The sequence below is a fragment of the Microcaecilia unicolor genome, chromosome 2, assembly GCF_901765095.1.
Source record: "Microcaecilia unicolor chromosome 2, aMicUni1.1, whole genome shotgun sequence".
Lineage (NCBI taxonomy): Eukaryota > Metazoa > Chordata > Amphibia > Gymnophiona > Siphonopidae > Microcaecilia > Microcaecilia unicolor.
Window position 1 is genome coordinate 479,464,125 of NC_044032.1, and position 19,555 is coordinate 479,483,679.

General features: G+C 44.6%; 1 protein-coding gene across 2 annotated transcripts in view; it reads left to right on the plus strand.

Annotated features, from left to right (window-relative positions):
- Positions 1–19,555, plus strand: part of FGFRL1 (fibroblast growth factor receptor like 1) — a 481,514-nt gene that overhangs the window by 20,344 nt on the left and 441,615 nt on the right. The window lies entirely within an intron of this gene.

The following is a 19,555-nucleotide window of genomic DNA, read 5'->3' on the forward strand; positions in this document are numbered from 1 at the left end:
ACAGTGAAACCAAAAAAACAAATATCGTAACTGCTAAAACTTTATTACACATAGGATTAAAAACTACATGTAGGGACTTGACATGGCTGTGTTTCGGTATACACCACAAATGTAACAACAAAACGTTTTTCCAATATTTATTTGCTAGCATCACTCTAAATTTGAAAGTCATAAAGACAAAAAATAAACATAACATGGAAAAACACAATCATTGTAAAACAAGGTGAACAAACAGAAATGCAAACATTGAAAAAAGGAATACAAATAAGTCTTAAGAGAGACCATGAATGCGTATGTATAGATTTAGTAGAGTAGAATGACTCAAGACATCAAACTTCTCAAAACCACCATGGTCATATTGAGAAGGTATGGAATTGCATCATCAAAAGTTGAAGTTTTATACGGTTACAGTGTTTCTTTTGGTTCCACTGACTTTTTTTTTGTGTGTGTGGTTCATTGCCTCTTCTTTTTTGTCTTTGAGGGCATTGAAATAGATAACAGTGCAGGAAATAGAGGTCCTGGCTTACAGTGGTGCAGGACAGTACAGGGGAGGGGAAGGAAGGAGAGCAGCCAGCTTCGACAGGCAATCAGGGGTCCCAATGTGGTCCAGAGATGGCAAGTGGCATTGGAAAAGGAACAGACAGGAATATGGCAAGAGTTGAACCAGGGGCGTATCTGGAATCCGGCGGTAGGGGGGGCCAGAGCCAGAGAGAGGGGGCACATTTTTCCCTCCCCCCCCCCGCCGTCGCCTCTCTCCACCCCCCCGCCGTCAACCCTCCCCGCTGCTTACCTTTGCGGGGGGCCCCAACCCCCACCAGCCGAGGTCCGACCCGCAGTCTTCATATTTCGTCTTCCTCCGATGTGCGTACAACGTGCTGTGACGTCAGACTCCGAACTGGATTCAACGAATCAGCAGCGTTACTTACAGCATGGCCACGGAGGCGTCGGAGGAAGACGAACTATGAAGCCTTCGGGTCAGACCTCGGCTGGCGGGGGTTGGGGCCCCCCGCCAGCAAAAGTAAGTAGTGGGGGAGGGTTGACGGCGGGGAGGGGGGCCAGGTCGAAATCTGAGGGGGCCCAGGCCCCTGTGGCCCCACGCAGATACGCCCCTGAGTTGAACCAAAGTGGTGTACACTTATGGAGGCTGTGTCACACCAGGTCACTTCAGCTCCTAAATGGAAGCAAATCAGGGACTGCTGTGGTGATGATTTTCAAAACCTTCTGCATTTATTACATTATTGTAATTCTTATTTTAAATGTAATTCCTGGTATGTCCAGTTTTATTATATAAATCACACTGAACTCTTTAAGATATGTTGCGACTTATAAGAAATAAATTAAAGTAAAAGTAAAGTAAAGCAACTAAAAAGTACATTTAGGGAAGGAAATTTAGGCCCCTGCTCCCAGTACAAAACCAGACTTTGAGAGGCTAAGTTTATGCATCGTTTGTGACTCTTACAGAACAAGTACATGCCTAAAACTCTGCGCACTGCAAGATGGCGCATGCTTGTACATTAGAGAGGCTCAGGGGCAGAGTCATGATTTATGTGCACATTTTATAAAATGCACGTGCATGTTTCTACCTGCTGCCAAGCAGATGTAATAATGTCCATGCCTTCAATTCAGGAGCAGTTTCTCCAGGATCTGTGTTAATATTTGATAAAGACACGCACAGGGCCCAATATTCAAAGTGATTTAAGCAGCCAGGAGAGGATCCGGTCTGTTTAAATTGCTTATCTGGGGCTAAACGGCAATATTCAGAGGCACTTAACTGTACAGTACCACTGAATAATGCCTCAACGGCCAACCCCTAAATGACGAGATTGTGGCAGGCTGGGGGGCTGTGTTTGGGTGGAGCAGCCACCTAGCCAGTTAGGGGTGATTAGTCTTCTAACCAGCCAGGAACCTGCATAAAGTTAGGACAGAAAAAAAAAAGCTGTCTTATGTTGTGAAGGTAACCAGTCATCATTCTGAATATTGGTCTGTGCCTGGTTACCTTCCGAGTAGCAGCTCCGGCTGGCTCCCTTGGCCCGTTCTCCCCCACCTTCCCAAGATACAGGAAGGTAGGCCTGGGCCCCTACCCCTGCCGGACCACCTCTGCATCTTTGGATGTATCTTGAAGAATTCCTGATGGTTTAGTGGTAAATGGGCAGGAGCAATGCCCATTTGCGCCTGCCCATGCCACAACCCCTAGTGGCAGCTTCTCGGTGCTTCAGGTACCATGGTACGTGAAGTACGTGTGGTACTTGAAGTACCATGAGGCTGCTGCTAGCGGTCGTGGCAGCCATTTTGTTGCTTCCTCGGACTTGGGAAGGAATGAGTGGGCATGGCTCCTGCTCATTTACCACTGGACCACCAGAGATTCTTCAAGGTAGGTCCAAGGGAGGGGGGTCTGGTGGGGGTGGGGGCCCAGGCATATCTGCTTGTATCTTCAGGGGGTGGGTGGGGGGATTGTTTCTATTCTGTGTGTGTGTGTGTGGGGGGGGGGGGGGGGTAGGGGGGTTAGGATTGGGATTCGGGCAATAATGTTTTTATTCAGTGTCAGTTCCCAGACATGACTTGCCACCAAATTCTTCAAGGTAGTCCCAGGGAAGGGGGTCCGGCGGGGGTGGGGCCCAGGCCTATCTGCTTGTATCTTCAGGGGGTGGGTGGGGGGATTGGAGGACTGTTTCCATTCTGGGGGGGGGGGGGGGGGTGGGGTGGTAGAGGAGGTTGGGATCCAGGCACAATTTTTTTTTTAATGCGGATCTTGGCCAATACTCAGCCAGGACACCCATAAGCTGTAGTGTCCAGGGACTTGTGAATTAGCTCCTAATATTCAGTGTCAGTGCCCAGACATGGTTGCCACCGAATACCTAGGGCTAATTTAGCTGGCGATGGTCAGTGTTAAAAAAAACCCTGACCGCTGCAGCTGGACAGCCTATTTTGTTGAGGCATGTAGGTGCTAAAACTAGGCCCCTTCCTATCCTATTAAACTAGGGGCCCCATAATAAAATTACCTTCTGAAAGTATACATAAAAATGTACGTCTTTGGTTCTTGAAAAAAAGTGTAAAATGTCCCGTAAGAAGTGAAGGCATGTGAGCTAGAGAGGAAGCAATAGAGGCAGATTCAGGAAAAGCAATGGTTTGGGGGACTCTTGCTAACATTGCTCCTGTGAAATCCTGTTTCTTAGAATGGCCGCCTTTGTTTATATATGGTGGGTAATGTGGAAGCCGCTAAAATAAATAATCTGGCTGAACAGGGGATGCTTCTATCATAGCAGAGAAACACTATTACTTCTTTCCCCTCTGGTGACCTTTTAGCTAAACATAGGTCAGTTGCAGAATATTTCCACTCCATACAGGAAACATTTTTCTTTTTCTTTTCTTTTTAATTTTGTTTTTCCTGCAACTAAGAACTGAGGGGCCTTTTTACTAAGCTGCGTTAGGCGGTAACACATGCCTAACACAGAAAAAGATGGCTTAAAATGGGATGTGTTCAAGCGTTCCGTGTTAGTCTTGCCATCTGCGCGTGCTCCTTTCACTAAAAGGAGCGTGCAGGACGTGAGGGGAAGAGAGAGCACGGTGGCGCCGGAGACTGGCGCTGGACGAAGGCTTCAGCTGGTGGGGATTGGGGACCCCAGCCAGCCAAGGTATTTGCAGCAGCAGTGGATGGGGAGTGGCAGGGCAGTGAGGTGGTGGTGGGGGGGCAGAGGCGAGGCAGCAGGCCAAAATGTGCCCCCCCCCCCCCCCCCCCCCCACCTTGGGCTCTGGCTCCCTCCCACTGTGAGGTCTGGCTACACCCCTGAACAGCACACAGCTATTAATGAAACAAATAGAAAAAAAAGCTTTTTTTGATGGCCATTCTAGAAGTGTCTTTCTTCTGTGTTTGTACAGCGCTGCGTACACTTTGTAGCGCTCTAGAAATGTTAAATAGTAGTAGTAGTAGTAGAAGTGGGTTTAGCGTCTGTGTAAGGGCAGGCACTGAGCCCGTTTCTTAGCGCAGCTTAGTAAAATGACCCCTGAGAGCAAGATAGATAATGTTTCCTTTTTATTTTTTGTGCTTCATCTTTCTTGCCGCAGGCTTCTTGTGGCAGCGGTGGCTGAATGTCCTGGGTAGGTTTGGGGGGTGGGGTGGGGGGTGTTGTAATGTTCAGCCTTCTCCTGACCCTCCACCAGCAGGGCCCAGGAGAAATGGCTGACCTGCCATGAAAGGGGTTCCAATTGAGTGAAAACATCAACAAGACAAAGGAAGCGATTGGGAACATAATATCCTCACCTCTGCTGTCTTGCAAGGATTTATTGGCTTGGGGGGGGAGTAGAGAGGGGGTTTACTGCTACAAGTTTGTTTTTTCCCTAATGAGGTGTGATTGATGGGGAGTAATAAGCCAGTTGTGCAGGTGTGTGTATGTGTCTGGGTTTCTGCTCCCAGGGCTTCATCAGTTCAAATCCTGTGCTGCTTTTTTGGGGTCCAGCTGTTTAATACATGTTTTTTCCTACATTATTCTCCTTGAAGAAAACTAAAGTAAACCACATAGGGTCCCACCTTTATGGCAGACGTGCCCTGTGTTGTGTAATTTGTATGTCTCGGTCTTAAAATGATATGGGCTGATCCGGACCTGCATTTTGAATACATTTTGGCTTTGTTCTCTTGATTAAACTTGAACTAAAATTTGTTTCTGTGCGTCTCGGCGGATGTTCTAGATTGGTGTTTTTTAATCAGGAAACATTTGTAAGACCTCTAGTTCATCCTTGGGGGGGGGGGGGGCGGTTATGTTGAGTGACTTGATTCTAAGAACAGTAGGCTATCCTTTTTTTTGTAATAGGTTTATCTTAGGGTGCGCAGGAAGATTTAGGAAAAGGTTATACAGTTGAAACCAACTGGAAAGTCTCCCAGCAGCCCAGTACATGCTTCTGAAGGGGTTATGAGGGGTGTAGGAGCAGCCTAATGATTAGTGCAGCGGCCTGAGAACCAGGGCCTGATTCCCACTTCAGCTCCTTGTGACTCTAGGCAAGTCACTTAACCCTCCATTGCCCCAGATACAAAATAAGTACCTGTATATAATATGTAAACTGCCTTGATTTTATCACAGAAAGACAGTACATCAAATCCCATCCCCTTTCCCTCAAAGGCAAAACAACCATGCCCACTTCTCCCCCTACCTCATGACTACTCATAGCAACACAGCACAGGGGGAAGGGATCATCGGTTAAACCATTAAACCTGCCTTTTCTCACCCTGGCCTAGTGATCTACTGTGATACTCCTGCAATGATGGAAACTTGTGGAGGAGCTCACCCAAGGAGTGTAACAGAACCCCCCTTTCCTTCAAAGAAAAAGACATTTGCTACAGCTCTTCAGTCAAGGGATTCTTGTTTGCTTTTTCTTTCCCCCCCCCCCCCCCCGACTCCCCCACTAAGTTTATGACCAATGTTTGCCCAGAGGAAACGAATGAATGAACATAATTTACTGTTTTTAAAATGACATATTATGTGCCCCCTCTGCCCTTCCCTCCGTTTCCCTGGCACAGTGCAGGCAAGTGTGTGTTTACGGAGTCTGGGTCCATTTAGAGAGAACAATACCCTGATTATGGTACACACAGCCTGCCGTTCACAGGAACCGGGGAGAAACCATCAGCTTAGACTAGCTACTGCTCTCTTGAAGGTGCAGGCAGCAGGAGCTGTTACATTGCTAAAAAAAAAAAAAAGAAAAAAAATCTGTAGACACAAATGGAAGGCATTGTTCTCTGTAGAAGTTGATTAAAAAAAGATTTCTGTGGTTCAACCCTATGCCAAGGTTTTGAGGTCCTCTACATGTGGAGCTTTAGTTGAGCTTTCTAATCTAATTTCCAAGTGGAAATAGGGAGCTGAGGCAGGGAGTCATGGTGTAGAAGGAATGGGAGGGCTTTGTGGTAGAATATCTCAATGCTTCCTGACTCCTGACCCTGTTTTGCCAGGATTTCTGAAAGTGTATCTGAGCCAGAACTGCCCAAGTGGAGGAGAAGGCCTAGTACAGCACTAGCCTTAACATCCAGGGATGCCTGGTTCAAATCCCACTGCTGCTTCTTATGATCTTGGGCAAGTCACATGGGGGCCCTTTTACTAAGCCGCTTAGGCTCCTACGCGCACCCAATGTGCGCCAAATTAGAGTTACCGCCCGGTTACCACGTGGCCCTTGCGGTAATTTCAGTTTTGGTGCGCTTCCGCAAAATATTTTTGTTTCTGTTGCATAGCAGCTCCGCACGTCAAGTGGCATTTGACGTGCGTAGACCTTTACTGCCCGGTTACCGTGTGAGACCTTACCGCTAGGTCAATGGCTTGCGGTAAGGTCTCAGAACCAAAATGGACGCTCGGCAATTTTCATTTTACCGCACATCCATTTTCTGCGAAAAAAGGCATTTTTTGTAGGTGCGCTAAAAAATAATTCTGCGCACACCCAAAACATGTCTACACTAACGCAGGCTATTTTTCAGTGCATATTAGTAAAAGGACCCCTTAACCTATTGCCTCAGGTGCAAAATTAGATTGTGAGCCCTCCACGAATGGGGAAAATATCTACAGGCATATGCTCAAAACTCCAGCGCTGTACAAAACAGCACTTGAAAATACCAGTGTTACACCGCCAAAAAAGAACTTCCCATTGCAGTGCTAATGATATGCAAATTTTATGCACGCTGTTAGCACTGAGCATTGGGAAGTAAGGGGGTGAGGATGTGCCTAGCACATACACACAAGAGCTGTCTTCCTTCTTTTACTGCTGCAGCTCCTTCCTGCACTTGTGTGGCTGAGGAGATCTGTAGTCTGTTTTTTTTTTCTTTCAGTGTAGGTCTGCTCTGCTTTACGTTCCTCTTTGTAAGGTTTACATTTTTATCTAGTGTTGGCAGCGCTGATTATTATTTCCTGCTGGGCTTCCCATTATCGTAATGCATCTAGCTGTTCTTTACTCTTGCCCATCTTTTTGACTCTGTAAACCTCCTGCATGAGGGATGCAATCATTGATCACTTCTAGTATTTTTAATATTGGCAGCCAAAACCTACAGTTAAACTCTGTGAATGCATTTTTGGCCCAGCCACAAAACAAAGCCTTTCCTAGCTGCTGTGCATATTCGAATACTGTAACTGGAGATGATTTACATTGTTTTGAAGTTGGATTTATAACGCTCCTGGGTGACTGACCACTGTATTATACTTCCTGCTGCTAGGTAATATGCACGACACGTTCTGGACACATTTAATGGCGGCAGTATCTAAAAACAGAGGCTTCCAAAGAAGATATAAAAGTTTTATTAATCCATAGCTAATCAAAGGCCAGTGGAAGGTATATAATGGTAACATTTACAGACCGTATTGAATGTTAATAAATTTATTTTTGTTGTTGTTGTTTTCCAAAACTCTGGTGTAGGAGGGGGAGAGAGACTGGAGAGACGGTATCCCTGACACCCTAACGCCATCTTTGAACTGTCAAAGGGGTTACAGCAGTAGAAGCGCCCTTATGACGCACGCATTTCTCTGAGTATTGGGGATGAATACAGAAGGACCTTGTCAGCGTACATTTGCATGCTCATTGCACTGGCGAGCTCGTTAGTTCATGCGCTCGTTAGCTCTCAGCAAATGCAGGTGGTAGTCTGGCGCTAATGGCCTCTAGCACCCGCTTTTGCTTCTGAGTATCGGGGCCCTAGTATACCTGAATGCAACTCACCTTGAGCTACTACTAAAAAAAAGGTGTGAACAAAGTCTAAACAATAAATAAAGTATCGTAGAATGTGTTGAGGTGTGAGATTGGGCCTTCCAGTGATGAAGAGCTTCATTTAATAAACAGATTCAGGGGGCAGTTTCTCCAAATGACTTAGTTTTGCTCATACCGTGACAGTAATGAACCTCACCCCTAAGCCGGGATACGTGGAGAACGATCTTTGAGCTTTACTGTATGATTATTTTAAATAATCACACCAGAGGTCATCAGCAATTAGAACGAGTCAGATTGCTGTGCAAGCTACTCATGTCAGAGGATGTCCGTGGGGATGAAAGAATTTGCACAGCTAGAAGCTTCCCTGTTGTGGCAGCATATGCGTTGTTTGCCGATGTTGAAGTTCAGCTGTCAGATGGCTGTCTGTCTTTGATTTGTATTTCTCAGTTTGGACACAACTTTGGATCTCAAGAAGGTTGGGTTTCTAGTATTCAATTAGTGGCAACTCTTTTCTTCAGCCAAGCTGCGTTCAAAGCATTTTCGGAAGATGAGCAGTTCACCTTAGGTGCATGCAGAGGTCATGTGCTTAATTTTTCTCCAAAAAGACAAGGAACTATGGGGCAGACATGAAGCTGCTAAGTAGTAAATTTAAAACAGATTGGAGAAAATATTTTTTTACTCAGTGTGTAATTAAGCTCTTGAATTCATTGCTAGAGAATGTGGCAAAAGCATTAGCTTAGCAGGGTTTAAAAAAAGGTTTGGTCAAGTTTCTAAAAGAAAAGTCCATAAGCCATTATTAAGATGGACTTGGGAAAATCCACTGCTTATTTCTAGGTTTAGCAGCATAAAATCTGTTTTGCTGTTCTGGAATCTTTCTAGGTACTTGTGACCTGAATTGGTCACAGTTGGAAACAGGATACTGGGCTTGATGGACATCGGTCTGTCCCAGTATGACAAAGCTTATGTTCTGAACATAGCAGGTCTATATTCAGCTGCCAGGGGTCAGGAGTTAAAAAAGAATTCCAGCCACAATGGTCAAATATCTGGTATTTATTTATTATGATTTATTTACTGCCTTTTTGAAGGAATTCACTCAAGGTGGTGAACACCAAGAATAAGTCAAACATAGGCAATAGATAATTACAGTGGTAAAAATATTTAAATAAGAATACAAAGTATGGCATAGTATGGTACATTACAATGTCAACACAATATGCAATAAAACATTTTAATGGACAGCATAAGTTGTAAATAAAGATGGAACATATAGGTAGATAAAACAGACTAACAGGAACTAGAAAATAAGGAGACAAATTTAAAGAGGTCAGAAAGGTGCTTGAATATTATCTTAGCTAGGGTAGCAGTGGATGAACATGTCTTCTGTAGTATGTCCAGCCGGTATCACTTCGTGTGTGTGTGTGTGTGTGTGACTAACAAGTTAGTTAATTCTTCTATTAAAGGCCTGGTTGAAGAGCCAAGCTTTGACCTGCTTCCTGAAGTAGAAATAGTCCTAGAGATTGTCTTGTGTTAAGCAAAGCCTTTCAGAGAGTGAATTCCATTGGGGTCTACTTCGGAGAAGGATCGCTGGTGGGTATCACATCGTGTGATGTCATTTGATGTTCCGCCATCCAGAAAGTGGTTGTGCTAAATATCCAAATGGGGACGGATTCCGTAAATGGTGCCAAATGTAGGCACTGTGAAAAAGTCGCACTAAGCTCTGTATTGTAAAGGGTGCTCTGGGCTGGGCACCTTTTATAGAATAGCACTTAGAGCGGATTCCCGCACCCAACTTTGAGTGTAAGGACTTATAGTAGCTGAAACCTGGCATAAATCCTGTTGCGCAAGTTGGGTGTGTAACCCCAGTAGTTGTCCTAACTTACTTGGACAACAGACCAAATATCCCCCACCTCACATAATCCAGGTTATCAGTAATTGGGTCTTTTTGGGGTCCTTTTACTAAGCTGTGGTAAAAAGTGGTGGTATTGCACCCTTACACAGATCAAAATAATGTTCCTGGTAAACCAGTTTAGCTTTATGCCATTGTATAAAACATCAGCTTGAGTAATTTTTCACGAATCAGCTATATCTGACAATGAAAGAAATAAACTTCAGCCTGACTAAGGACATTCTTCCCAAATAACATACCACTTACCTGGGAAAGCACCAGTGCCTCATTTCCATGATAATACAGTGCTGAGACTTCCTTAGACCATAGAGAGTTCTGAAAGTCATCCTAAATGAGTATGTAATCAGAAATTAGAAGGCAGTTCCTTCTGTACCACTTTCACACCAACAATGACCAAATTCCCCTATTTTGATGTTGTCAGATTAGCTATCTAGTGGCTAGGGCTAGGGCTTTTCAGCTTGGAGAAGAGACGGCTGAGGGGAGACATGATAGAGGTATATGAAATAATGAGTGGAGTGAAACAGGTGGATGTGAAGCATCTGTTCACGCTTTCCAAAAATACTAGGACTAGGGGGCATGCGATGAAACTACAGTGTAGTAAATTTAAAACAAATCGGAGAAAAGGTTTCTTCACCCAACGCATAATTAAACTCTGGAAATCATTGCCGGAGAACGAGGTGAAGGCGGTTAGCCTGGCAGAGTTTAAAAAGGGGTTAGACGGTTTCCTAAAGGACAAGTCCATAAACCACTACTAAATGGACTTGGGAAAAATCCACAATTCCAGGAATACCATGTATAGAATGTTTGTACGTTTGGGAAGCTTGCCAGGTGCCCTTGGCCTGGATTGGTCGCTGTCGTGGACAGGATGCTGGGCTCAATGGACCCTTGGTCTTTTCCCAGTGTGGCATTACTTATGTACTTATGAACTTTGCTACTTGAAAGTACAAACACAAGGTGAAAGAATTTGAGGAACCTTCTTGCACGCTCTGGAGTTTGACCACCCAACTTATGGAATACCAGCTAAGGGTAACTGATAATTAGTGCCAGTTACTGTCACACCCCTCACCTCATTCAGTGCCAAGAAGGATCCTTTTACTTTTACGCAGTCGATGCCCCAGTTTCAGGATCTTACAGACTCACAGACACCAGCTTCTCGTGCCCCCCAGGAGGAAGACCCCATGCATATAAGGAATTCTCGACTTTCAGAGGAAGAGAAAAGGCATCGGAGAGTGCAAAACCTTTGTCTATACTGTGTGGACCTGGGACATTATGCTAAGCGATGTCCCAGAAAGCCGGGAACACTTCCAGACCTAGGAGTTGTGGGGGAGATGTCCCTAGGTCCTTCCGAGTTGTTCCGACCTCCCTCTGTACGTTCTCTGACACCCTTCTATGGGACAATAAACAGATTAATGTCCAAGCTCTCCTCGATTCTGGTGCAGCCGAGAACTTTGTGGACGAATGGCTGATACGCCAGAGTGACATTTTTGTGAATCAACTCAGGGAACTCCTTTGCATTTCCTCGGTCTACGGCTACCATGTCATCTGTGGGCTACTACACAACTTATTTCCCTTCACGTGGATTCTCAGCATCGATGGACAGATCTAGGGAGTACATAAAACTCTATCAGGTCATTTTGTGGCTTCCCTGGTTGCAGAAACATGAACTTCGTATTGACTGGCACTCTGGTGACATTCTTGCTTGGGGTCCAACCTGTTCTCAGTCTTGCTTAACATCTATTCTGTAATGTGTGTTGCAGCCTTGTTCCTATTCCTGCCTGCTCCTGCTTCGTGTTCCAGCCATGCTCCAGCCCTGTCTTCCAGCTCCAGCCTTGTCTTCAGTCATACCCGGGTGTCCAGCCCACTGCCAGTTGGGTCCTAGCAAGTCCTCGGGTTGGCTAGGTAGCATCAACTTGGCTGTGGCCCAAGAGCTCACCACGAGTCATGACAGTTACTTTTGAAACTGACCTTATTCTGTAACTTGCATGTGCAAATGCAGCTGTATCCAGAAAATTACCTTGGGATCTGGTGTAAATGTGTGTGGCTGAAGTATGCGCATATGTCTGTAGAAGGATGATTGGAGTTCCAAATTGGAGTTCCTTTCTTTTTTACATAAGAACATAAACATTGCCATACTAGGACAAACTGAAGGCCCATCAAGCCCAGTATCCTGTTTCCAACAGTGACCAATCCAGGTCACAAGTACCTGGCAAGATCCTGGAACAGTAAATCAGATTTTATGCTGCTTATCCTAGAAATAAGCAGTGGATTTTCCCAAGTCCATCTTAATAATGGCTTATGGACATTTCTTTTAGGAAATGTATCCAAACGTTTTTAATCCCTGCTAAGCTATCTGCTTTTATTACATTCTCTGGCAACAAATTCAAGAGTTTAATTACCCATTGAGTGAAGAAATATTTTCTCTGGTTTGTTTTAAGTTTACTACTTAGTAGCTTCATTGCGTGCCCCCTACTCCTAGTATTTTTCAAAGAGTAAACGAGCGATTCACATACCGTGTTTCCCCGAAAATAAGACACTGTCTTATATTAATTTTTGCCCCCCAAAATGCACTAGGTCTTATTTTCAGGGGCTGTCTTATTTTTCGGGGAAACATCGGGGTTGGATCGGGGTTGGCCCGCCCGCCCTCTGTCGCTCCCGGAACTAACCTTAAACGCATCCTTTCACCTTCGCAGCAAGCAGCAGCAGGGCAGGCCACTCCTTCCTTCCGTGTCCCGCCCTCGCCTGACGTAACGTCCGCGAGGGCGGGGCCCGGCGACCTCGGGTGGGGGGACAGCCCGGGGGTGGCCTTGTCCGGCTCTCGGCGGCCCTGCTTTCAAACAAAAATTTGCTAGGTCTTACTTTCGGGGGAGGCCAATTCAGGAAAACCTCTACTAGGTCTTATTTTCGGGAGATGTCTTACTTTCGGGGAAACAGGGTATAATCGTTCCACTCCACTTCACTCAGTATTTTATAGACCTCTATCATATCTACCCTCAGCCATCTTTTTTCCAAGCTGAAGAGCCCTAGCCGCTTTAGCCTTTCCTCAATGTGAAGTTGTCCCATCCCCTTTATCATTTCCATTGCCCTTCTCTGTATACCGCTTTGATCTACTTGTTCTGATAATGCAGTATGGCAAGCTTTAATAAACTGTAAACTGTACAGTAGTTCCTGCTTACAAGATGTGATCATGTAGAAGTGAGGGCCAGCAGCTAGTGCTCGGGCCAGTGTTAGACATGCTGCTGTTGGTGCCCAGGATAGAAATTATGGAGGGGGGCCAGAAAGCTCACTGGCAGGCAAAGCTTTCCTTAGCTTCAGGCTGTTTCCCTGTTTGTACCAGCCCTGAGGGTGACTTTTTTGTTTTGTTTTTAAAGCAGTCTAACCAAATACATTGCCAAAGAACTTTCAAGAGCTGTACTGCCTTCAGAGCTTATGTGACCTGAGGAAGGGAGTATGGGTTGGGAAAGCTACTTTTAATTAATTAATTTATTTATTTATTGGGATTTATTAACCACCTTTATGATGAGATTCACCCAAAGCGGGTGACTAATCAGTCATAATTAGTCCAATAAAGAGGTGTCACCTAGGATTTGTTAGTTGGCCATTATGATGTTTTAGAGTTATTGGATGCTACATGTTTTATAATATGGTATGTTCTGGTTTTATGAGTGTTAGTTGTAACCTGCTTAGATGAGCCGGATAAGCAGGATATAAATTTAATAAATATACAGTATATACATTTTGATCACACAGTTGGCTCACTAGGCAAACAGAAGAGAAAACTTTGCTGCTTGTGTACAAGCAGTGCAGAATTGATCTCTTGTCTTAGGCTGAAGTTGAACAAAGAAAAGGCAGAAATACCTTTGATTAGGCAGCCCAGAACACCGCAGCCAGACTCATTTTTGGAAAACCCAAATACGAAAGTGCAAAGCCCCTAAGAGAGAAACTACATTGGCTCATGCTCAAGGAACGAATTGAGTTCAAGATCTGCACGACCGTACACAAAATCATTCACTCAGATGCCCCACTCTATATGTTAAACCTAGTGGACTTACCGCCCAGAAACGCCAAAAGATCGGCCCGCAAATTCCTCAATCTGAACTTCCCCAGCTGTAAAGGAATTAAATACAAACAGGCTTATGCTACTACCTTTGCGTACAAAAGCACACAGATATGGAACGCATTTCCCATGGCCCTGAAAACCATGAACAATCTAACCAGCTTTCGCAAATCTTTGAAGACACATCTCTTCAACAAAGCCTACAAAAGACATCCTTAATGAAACTAATCATTCCTTAAACCACCCAAGTGCTTCAAAAAACACCTCTCACAGGACCTTGCCTAACACCTTTCCATCTAAATCCACATCCACCTTCAGCTTATTATGGACTGTATTTAAGATCAGGTAACGACTTTATCATAACAACACTCTGTAAGCCACATTGAGCCTGCAAAAAGGTGAGAAAATGTGGGGTACAAATGCAATAAATAAATAAATAAATAAATAAATAAATAAATAAATGAGGTTTGTCCCTCTTGCAGGTAGATAGAGTGGAATATAAGTAATCGTCTAAAGTCAGAACCCTGAGAATTATTTTGAAGTTGGAAGAAAACATAACTGCATTGTACTTTATTCTGTTTAAGGTCAAAATCCCTTGAGGCTTTTTTTGCATGAAAAAAAAACTGTAGCCCAAAATTGCACATTCAGATCTGTTTATTAAAAGTTGACCCAAGAAATTACGGAGTCAGAACGAAATCTGATCTAATGCTGTTTGATGGCTGCCAGCAGTGATGAGCTGGAAGCCGAAACAAAATGTAAAACAAAAAGTCTAAAATGATTACAGACCTTATGCCATCCCCAGAACTGTGTTTTTAAGCAATCTGATTGCCATAGCGCATTGCAGCATTAAAAACAAAAGAAAGGGGAGGGTTTTGCAGTCACCCATCGATTCTGGAGTAAGTTTCCTCTCACATTCTTAGTTCCCCAGAGTGGGGTTGATGCTGTTTTTACACTCAGGGTTCCCAGGTTGTGTTAACACCATTCGGCATTACAAGGTAATTCCTTTGGTGTTTTTCTTGGTTCCTCCTGCTTGTCACTGGCTCCCCCCCCCCCCCCCCAAGTTTTTGTTCAGTGCAAGTGGGCAGGGAAAGAGCAGAGCCGTGCCAGCTTGTGGCTGTGTGAAGGAGGATTTGTGAGAGAGTTTGAGCTGGGGGAGGCGTTGGGTCAGAGGTAGAAGCCTGGTTACCCTTTCCTGGGGCTCTTTTAATAACAATCCAAGTCCCTGGTGAGAGGGGTCCTCCATTTGCTCTGGCTCTGCCCAAGACAGAAACAGATTGCCGGGCCCCCAGCTGTTTCCTCTATCACTTTACAAATGAGATGTTGAAAAGCAGCCCTTGGACACCAGACAGCTTTTCTCTTTCTGTTTTGTTCTCCTCATCAATTAATGTCAAGCAAAGGTGTTTTATAGCTCTTTGTTAACTTTTAAATGGCAGAACTCTTGTATCCTACCTAAGGTAGAATCTGGCTTCTGTGTGGAACCTGGGTGCAGTCTCAGAAAAAGGAGAATGTGGTGCTTTTCATGTAGTTGGGACTGAAAGTCTATTTCTACCATTTCAAAAACTTGGTTATAGGAAGTTAAATACAATTAAAGATGTGAATTCTGACCCTAAGAAACAGCCCATTTGTGCAGTTTAATGAAAGAGAGATATATGTGTGTGGGGTGTGTGTGTATCTATCTATCTATCTATCTATCTATCTGTCTGTCTGTCTGTCTGTCTGTCTGTCTGTCTGTTTATCTATCTACAGACTAATGTTATCATTGGGGTTTCTCAGATAGAGCTTAATAATCACAATGGAGCAAAGAAATAAAGATATATACTGTCTGGCCAATATTCAGCGCTATTTAACCGGCCAGGAACGGCTCCTGGCTGATTAAATAGCATTTAGCCGGTTAACTGCTAATGTTCAGTGGGAGATAGCCAGTTATCTTCACTGAATGTTTGCGATTAGTGCATAGCGGCTAACCAGCTACAGCATGCATATTCAAACATTGGCCGGCTAAGGTTAGCGGCCAAATCAGACTGCCTAAATAGCAGTCCTGTTTTTCGTCACTATAAACTTAACCTGCCAGCGCTGAATATTCACTTAGTTAAAACACAAGATCATATTATTGTCAGAGTCCATCATAATTCTTACAGTTTTGGTTTAAAGGAAAAACTCAATCCAGGCAGGAGAAATGGAGCTTTGGGGGAGGGGGGGGAGGGGAACAAACTAGTCCCTGCCCTTGCCCTCCAAGCTTCCTAGTTGCTAATGTTTTGTGGAGGAAAAAGTTGGTCAAGTCATAGCCGTGGAGGTCCATCCCATCCCAGAGAGGGGGGAGAGCGCAATACCCAGAGTAATGTTTCAGAATTCTGATTGTCCAGTGCATGTCTCTAATCCTGTATATGGGTGTGCAATTCTATAAGGACAGCAGGAACATGCATAAGTGGCAGAATTTTAGTCATTTACATGCATAAATGGCCCTTGTAGAATGCTTAGGGGGGGAAGTTATCGACATAGGCTACCATTAAGATAGTTTATTTTACTGTTAACCCAGATTATTAGTATCTAGGGCCCATTGCATAAAATAGGACCTGTGCTAAAATATCAGGAGTTAGTGGTAAAATAACCTGTCTTAATGGCTGCCCACGTTGATATTTTTCCCCCTGGCCAGCAGAAAAGTATATGATATGTTTTGATGGCGCGTGCTTTGATACACAAATTTTATAGCATTCTGTACTTTACATGTATTCTAGCTAACATCTAGATGTGTGCATTTATGTCGGCTATAGGGTTGGTGTAAATGTGCTATAAATATAAGCATGTTTCCTTTCATTTGTGCTCCTTTTTTAAAAAATAGAATAGGCTTGAAATATGCGCCTGTTTGTCCTCTCAAATTTACCCTTGGTACTGTACAAAATGCCTTCCAGTGAAGAGCGATGGCAACAAGTTAGTTGACCGAATAAGCCAATAGTAAGGACGGAGCTGCCTGCCGAAATATCAGTTGAATACTATAGGAACAAGTAAGTTCCCAGAGAGCTCAGAATCCAGCAGGCTCCCTAGGCCCCATCATGAAAATCGAGCATTTCTGAATAACTGGTGCTCTGTTCTCAACAAATGCTTGCTTGACCTCATGATGCTGATCAGTGAAACAGCTGGAAATGAAATATCCCAGACTAACCAGGATTTAGATGGTTCTCTGAATGATCTTAAGACTAGTCAAACAGCTGAGAATTCAGACTCCAATTTGGCTGGCATTAAAACAACTGATGGAGAAATTCCTAGGGGAACTGAAGGGATTTAGATATAAGAAATTTATGAGGGGCAGTAATGATTATCACAGAGGTCTGTGCTTGGCTGGCTAACGCAGAACCCAAAAAGTATACTCCAGAAACTCACCGGAAGATGTCTGCTCTTCTACTGAGGTGTGTAGAATTGGATTAGCTTTTATTTTTTTTGGACGGAGAGAGGGTGCGTGTTCCTCATCTGCAAAAGGCCCAGAGCAGATGAAACAGCTTTCTGAGGCAGATGGCTGTCTAGTGTCAGGCTGTGGTGGTTTGGGATTTCTGTTTTATTTGCTTCTGTTTTTGTTATTTTTATCCTCGGAGTATATGGAGACTGTACCATAGGGTGTCCTCGTCTTCTTTTTTTATAATATTTTCCTGGGCGCTATACTATCTTTTTTTTTGTTGTTTTTTAAGTGCCCTTACAAGTTGATTATTTGCCAGCTGCGTTGTTAAATGTCATTAAAATCTCTCTCATGTTCTCACTAAAGTCTCTGGAAAACTTTACCTGCCAGTCCAGCAACTTGTGTGACCGAATGCCGCTGTTGGCTTTGTTATGGCATTAAATAACTCATTCCACAGGAAGCACAAATTCTATAATGGCAGTTGTGTATGCAACTGCCATTATAGAATACTAGTGTAAAGTGTGCATTTACATGCCTAACTTTAGGTGCAAGCACTTGCATTTGTTCAGTGGTTTGTGTAAATACTTGTGTCCAACAGTTTAGGCATGTAACTGTTACTATTCTATAATTCACATACCCTAATCGTGACTGGACAGATAGGCCAGTGCTGAGCAGACTTCTATGGTCTGTGCCTTGAAAATGGTAAGGACAAATTAAGATCAAGTATACATATGTAGTACCACACTGTATCTTATACTATGAATTTATCTTGTTGGGCAGACTGGATGGACTGTAAGGTCTTTAGCTGCTGTCATCTACTATGTTATTCTAGTTAACTAACTGACCCAGCTGTGCCCTTCCCAGGTCCACGCCCTCTGGAAGTTACACGCTCTGGAATTTGAGTGCCTCAACTTATTGAATAGCAACTAAGGGCAGTTACATGAGTAACTGCTAACTGGTGCTTATTAGTTCCAATTATAGCCTGTTATTGCTCGTTAACTCAATGATGACCTGATAAATTCGTGTTATGTGTGCAGTTGACCTTATTCTATAACTTGCACATTCAGCTTTCTAGAATTAGGGGTCAGATCATTGGAAAGGGAAGTGAGCTGCCCAGTCGGTGACTTCTGTTCTATCCCTCTTTAGTTACTGTGGGAGAAATATTCAGCCAGCGGCGATCAGCATTTTGCTGACCACCGCAGGCGGTTAAACCTGGATATTCAATGCCTGGCCATGTCCAGGCTTCGGCATTGAATATCTGATTTTGCGGATCCAGCTAAGGTCATAGCTACATTGCACCTAAGCTGTGGAACTCCCTCCCTGTTGCCCTCTGTCTCGAACCATCCTGTGCCAATTTCAAATCAGCGCTAAAAACTCACCTTTTCACGCTTGCTGACCCCTTCACTTCTTGATCACTGTCTGTTATCTCTCCCCTCTCCCCACTGTCCTATGCTTGATTTCATGTGACTGCAGCAAACCACATTGAAACCATTTACTGGCGTTTGTGGTATTTTGATCCTTGGTAAATAATTAAGTCCGATATTCAGCACTTAACCATATATGGGTTACAACCAGGGGCGTAGCTACGTGGGGCCACGGGGGCCTGGGCCCCCATAGATTTGGCCCTGGACCCCCCTGCCGACGACCCTCTCGACCCCCCCTCCCGCCGTCAACCCGCCGTCGCCGTCTGCTACCTTTGCTGGCGGGGGACCCCAACCCCCGCCAGCCGAGGTCCTCTTCTTCCTTCGTTCTGTTTCTGAGTCTGACGTCCTGCACGTACAACGTTCAGGATGTCAGACTTACAGAAGCAGAACGAAGCCCTGCAGATCGCAAGGCTTCGTTCTGTTTCTGTGAGGACGTCAGACTCAGAAACAAAACGAAGGAAGAAGAGGACCTCGGCTGGCGGGGGTTGGGCTCCCCCGCCAGTAAAGGTAGGCGGTGGGGGAGGGGGAGTCGAGAGGGTCGTCGGCAGAGGAAGTCAAAGTTGGTGGTGGTGGTGGCAGCGGCGGCGGCGGTGGTGGCGGTGTCGGGGGAGTCGGCGGCGCTGGGGGGGGGCTAAAATGTGCCCCCTCACCTCGGGCTCTGGACCCCCCCTTCAAAGTCTGGCTACGCCCCTGATTACAACATAGAGAGGACTAACTTCTATTCGGTCCTATTTATGCAGTTAATCAGGTGCTATTGGTACTTAATCAGTACTTAATCAGCCAAGAGCCGACTCCGCCCCTGGAATGCCCCCAAAATAGCCAGTTTGCAGTTCACCAACTGGTTAAGTGCCACTGAAAATGACTAGTTAGCCATGAACAGATGATTTAACCAGCCATGAACTGGTTCTGGCTGGTTAAAATAGCTTGAATATGGTAATTTAACTAGAATTTAGCCTAATACGAGCTCTGAAAGGAGGTATAGCAGTTACAGTCAGCTGAATATGTCTAACAGGGTTTTGAAAATGGTCACAGAAGGGAAAAGGACTTGATATACCACCTTTCTGGGGTTTTTTTCAACTATATTCAAAGCAGTTTACATAGTATATACAGGAACTTAT